The 5,671-nt window shown below is 40.4% G+C and overlaps 1 long non-coding RNA gene across 1 annotated transcript; it reads left to right on the forward strand.

Moving 5' to 3' along the window:
• Window positions 1-2,774: 2,774 nt before the first annotated feature.
• LOC108531632 (uncharacterized) lies at window positions 2,775-4,569 on the forward strand. Its single transcript, XR_001886232.1, has 3 exons — window positions 2,775-2,828; window positions 3,012-3,157; window positions 3,735-4,569. It is a non-coding gene; the product is annotated as an uncharacterized LOC108531632 (long non-coding RNA).
• The last annotated feature ends 1,102 nt before the right edge of the window (window positions 4,570-5,671 follow it).

A 5,671-nucleotide genomic window follows, 5' to 3' on the forward strand; every position in this document is an offset into this window, starting at 1 on the left:
AACTGGAACAAGACAAGGATGCCCACTTTCACCAGTTCTGTTCAAAATAATACTGGAAGTCCTAGTCAGAACAAACAGACAAGAGAAAGAAATAAATAGCATCTAAATTGGTAAACAGGAAGTAAAACTGTCACTGTTGGCCAATGGTGTGATTGTATACCTCAAAAACCCTAAAAACTCATCTGAAAAGCTCCTAGATCTGATAAATGAATTCAGTAAAGTTTCAGGATACAAAATCAATGTACACAAATCAGTAGCATTGCTATACACCAACAGCAACTAAGCTGAGAATCAAATAAAGTACTTAATCCCTTTTACAACAGCTGCAATAAAATAAAATAAAATAAAATACTTAAGAATATACCTAACCAAACAGGTGAGAGATATCTACAAGGAAAACTACAAAACACTGCTAAAAGAAGTCATGCATGACCCAAAACATCTCATGTTTATGGATGGGTAAAATCAATGTTGTGAAAATGACCATACTGCCAAAAGCAATCTACAAAGTCAATGCAATTCCTATCAAAATACCATCATCACTATTCACAGAACTAGAAAAAACAATCCTGAAATTCATGTGGAACCAAAAAAGAGCCTGCACAGCTAAAGAAAGACTAAGCACAAAGAACAAATCTGGAGGCATCACATTACCCAACCTCAAACTTCACTACAAGGCTATTGTTACCAAAACAGCACGGTACTGGTATAAAAACAGGCATGTAGACCAATGGAACAGAATAGAGAACCTAGAAATCAAGTCAAATACTTACAACCAACTGGTATTTGACAAAACAAACAAAAACATAAAGTGGGGAAAGGACACCCTATTCAACAAATGGTGCTTGCATAATTGGAAAGCCATAGGTAGAAGAATGAAGTTGAATCTTCATCTCTCACCTTACACAAAAATCGACTCAAGATAGATGAAAGACATAAATCTAAGACCTGAAACCATAAAATTCTAGAAGATAACATCAGAAAACTCTCGTAGACATTGGCTTAAGCAAAGAGTTCATGACAAAGAACGGAAAAGCAAATGCAACAAAAACAAAGATAAATAGATGGAACCTAATTAAGCTAAAAAGCTTCTGCATAGCAAAAGAAATAATCAGCAGAGTAAACAGACAACCCATAGAGTGGTAGAAAATCTTTGCAAACTATGCATATGACAAAGAGATAATATCCAGAATCTATAAGGAACTCAAACAAATCAGCAAGAAAAAAAAAAAAATAATTTCATCAAAAACTGGGTAAGGACGTGAATAGAAAATTCTCAAAAGAATATATGCAAATGGCCAATAAACATATGAAAAAAATGCTCAACATCAGTAATTATCAGGGAAATGCAAATCAAAACCCCAATGTGATACCATCTTACTCCTGCAAGAATGGCCATATTAAAAAATAATAGATGTTGCCATGGATATGGTGAAAAGGAAACACACTACTGGTGGGACTGTAAACTAGTACAACCACTATGGACAATAGTGGGTAGAGATTCCTTACATAACTAAAAGTAGATCCACCATTTGATCCAGGAATCCCACTACTGGCTATCTACCCAGAGGCAAAGAATTCACTACATGAAAAAGACGCTTGCACATGCATGTTTATAGCAGCACAATTCGCAATTGCAAAAATATGGAAGCAGCCCAAATACACATCAATCAACATGTGGATAAAGAAAATGTGCGGCATATACATACCGTGGAATACTACTCAGTCATTAAAAGGAACAAAATAATGGTATTTGCAGCAACCTGGATGGAGTTGGAGACCATTATTTTAAGTGAAGTAACTCAGGAATGGAAAACCAAACATCATATTTCCTCACTTACAAGTAAGATCTAAGCCATGAGGATGCAAAGTTATTAAGAATCATATAATGAACTCTGAAACTTCAGGGGGAAGATTGGGATGGGGGTGAGGAGTAAGAGACTACACATTGGGTACAATGTACACTGCTCAGGTAACAGATGCACCAATATCTCAGAAATTGCCACTAAAGAATTTATCTGTGTAACCAAACACCCCCCGTTCTCCAAAAATTATTGAAATAATTATAATGACAAATAAATGTAATGTATGTTCTCGAATAAGCAGTAAATGTACATTCAAAAGATAGCAAAGGTTATATAAGGAGGGAAAAAAAGCAAACATTTCTTTCCTTCTCCTTTCTCCAGCCATCCCAACTGTCCCTGGAGGTAAATTTTGTCCCCACTTTCTCACACAGTCTTTCTTCCTGTGGTCTATGTGATTAATAACATACATGTATTCTTTTGTTTGATTTTTCCCATAATTAAATGGCAGCACACTCAATATGCTGTTCTATAAGATGCTTTTTTCACTTGACAAAACATCTTAGATGTCTTGTTGTATTTCTATCCATCTATCTATTTATAATTGCCTTACTCTTTTTAGTAGTTGCAGTGGGCTCTATTGTGGGGATACACTGTGTTCTCTATTGATGGACATTTACATTAGTTCCCCCCCTCCTTTTTTTTTTTTTTTGCTAGTTCAATGATGCAGTAAATATCCTTGTACACGTATCAGTTGCTTTGCATATGTGCTAGCATGTTTGTAGGATAAATTACCTAGGAGCCAAACTGCCACATCAAAGTCGATGCACATTTTAAATGTTGTTAGCTATTGCCCAATTGCTCTTTACAGAGGCTGTCCCAATTTACACTTCCACCAGCCTCACCTTATTTAAATCCTCGGCAGAGCAATCACCACTTTCCAATATTGTCTGTTCATTGCTTTTCTCCCCCAGGGTGGAAACCATTTCATTGCTGCTGGGCTCCTGGGGCCTAGATCATTGTCTGGTAAGCGCTCAATAAATAGGCTTGGAATAAATGAACAGACAATTGAAAATGTACACAGTAAAAAGAACAAGAAGCTTGGCATACAAATGACATCAGGTTTAAATCCTGGGTCTGTCATAACTGCGTGGTCTTGGGGCAAATTACTTAACCATTCTAAGCTCCATTTCCTCATCTGGTAAACAGAGATAATAATAACTGCTACTTTGAAGACTTACTCTCAGGACCAAATAGGATCATAGCTGTGACAAGTGTTTTGTGACCATAGACAGTTCTAGCTCTGTGCAGTTACTAGGATCCTGGGCTGATGAGAAACCAGCTCCAGCTAAGAGGTAAATCCTAAATCAATGCGCCATTTAAACTTAGTGACGACACATGTTGAACCCCATAAACTTCCAGTGAAAGCTGTAGAAAGCGCAAGGATAATTTGGCAGGGCTTCTACTGGCTACTCCTTATTGAATAGAAGGTCGAATTGCCAGCAAATACTCCCTACGGAGAAGCAGATGTCTGGAGCCCGAGGCTTAAGGTCTATCAAAGAAATCAGGGCACACTAATTTTTCTAGAAGATTAAAAATAATGTCCATTTAAAGATACTCCTGATGGCTGGGGTGAGGTGGAACAGGAGTGAAAGAATGTGATCCGGCAAGGGTCAGGGGAGACACCTTTTCTCAGGGATGTAAGGGTAGTTCCCAAAGGTGGAGGACTTCCCCCGAGAGTGAGCAAATAAAAGGTTTAACAGCTCCTGCGGGAACTAGCCAGAACCAATTACAATTAGGACTAGCTTGGCTTAGCATGAAAAGTCTGGTAGAAAACTGCATGCTGAGAAATTGAGTGTCTTATTGGGGAGAAGGGCTGGCTGGTTTCCAGAAATCACCGGGCATAAGGCCACCCTAATGTCTCTGTTTTAGATTGTGATTGACCACTGAGTAGCTGCCCAAATTGAGATGCTCTGCTCAGTCCCCAGCCTGACAGAACAATTGGCCCACACTGCCCTGGAGGCTGCTGGGCAGGAGCTGGTAATTGACAGAGAACTCATTATGGAAGGACAGAGCCTCTAAGCAAGCTGGGAATCTGAACTGACAGAGCCCAAGGGCCTGGGAATCGGATCACTGGAAGAGACAGCCCAAGTGTTGTGTGTCCTGGACATACAGAGGAAAACAAAGTTTCAGAAATTGCTCAGCACTACAAGAGAGCTCTGGTATTGAAAGCCAGCTCTGATCCATTCTCCCTGTGGCTTTGGACATGCAACTGACCTCTGTGAGCCTCAGTGTTATCACCTCCAAAATAGAGATGGGAATAAATCTTTTTCTTGGAGTAAGAAATAAGGATGTTGTAACTATGACATTGATGATCATTATTATAACAACTAGCAGCTGTTTCACATCCTCCAGAGGTCAGAGACCATTTGAAGAGTGTTAAAAACGGGCCAGGCACAGTGGCTCATACCTGTAATCCCAGTGTTTTGGGAGGCCCAGGCAGGAGGGTCGCTTGAGTCCAGGAGTTTGACAACAGCCTGGGCAACATAGTGATAACCCTCCATCACTACAAAAAATCAGAAGGGTGTGGTGGTGCACACTGTAGTCCCAGCTACAAGGGAGGCTGAAGTGGCAAGATCACTTGAGCCCAGAAATTCAAGGTTGCATGAAGGAGTTCAAGGTTGCCATGATCACACCACTGCACTCCAGCCTGGGCAACAGAACAATATCCTCTCTCAAATAAAATAAAATAAAAAGAATATTAAAAATGCATTAACTATGTGATCCTCACAACAAGGCCTATGCTGTTATTCTCATTTTATAGATGAGGAAAGTAAAGAATAGAGATAAGATGTTGCCCTAGGTTAGATAGCTAGAAGCTGGCAACATTTGAATGTGGAGCTGAACATTCTGGCTCTGGAACTCATTCTGGTAAACATGTGCTCGCCAACCTGGATAAGAAGCACAAAAAGGAGAAGGGCCTCTGCAGCACCTGACAGAAAGGAGTGTTCAATAACAGTACGTTCTCCTTTCTCCCACCCCTCACACCCACCTAGGAGCATGCTAGACTATCTCTGACTTAAAAATCTGATGTGTGCCAACTCCATAGCTGAAAAAGGAACAAAGTCTTCTATATTCCCCTATAGGACTTTTAGAAAATCAAATGCTATAAATAGTCCAGTTCCCAAAAGACCGAGTCCTATTGTCCAAGATGTATAAAAACCTCCTGCTGTCATTAACCTCGAAAGACAAGAATGATTTGAATACATTGAACCTGGGGAAAAGCAGTCTCCAGGTAGAGGAATCAGTGGGAATAGCTTTGAGGACTGAACATTCAAGGCGCAGATGAATAGTGTGACCTCAACAGAGGAAGCCACAATGCCAGGGCCTGGGGAAGGTTGGCAGGGGGAAGGTGGGGACCATGGCAATTCAGAAAGAGTGTAATGGATCATGACTATTACGCCAAAGGCTTTAGAATTTAGGGCATCCCAGAGGCTTACCTGTGCAATGAATCTGTCCTTTACACATCTGTCTTCCCACCTCAGTGTCACGTAGGGAACCCACACTCCATCCACTGGGTAGAATGGAGCCCATTACATATTGTATTACTTTGTTGTTGCTATTGTAACAGATTTACACAAACTTTGCAGCTTAAAGCAAAATAAATTGAATATCTTACAGCTCTGAAGGTCAGAAAGTTCAAAATGAACTTATGGGGCTGTAATCAAGGTATCAACAGGACTGAGTTCCTTCTGGGGCTCTAGGGGAGTGTGTGTTCCTTGCTTCTGCCAGCTTCCAGAGGCCGCTTGCATTTCCTGGCTTGTGGCTGCATCACTCCCAACACTGTTTCTGTTATCACATCCCCCTCT

The sequence above is a fragment of the Rhinopithecus bieti genome, unplaced genomic scaffold, assembly GCF_001698545.2.
Source record: "Rhinopithecus bieti isolate Rb0 unplaced genomic scaffold, ASM169854v2 scaffold_7212, whole genome shotgun sequence".
Classification (NCBI taxonomy): domain Eukaryota; kingdom Metazoa; phylum Chordata; class Mammalia; order Primates; family Cercopithecidae; genus Rhinopithecus; species Rhinopithecus bieti.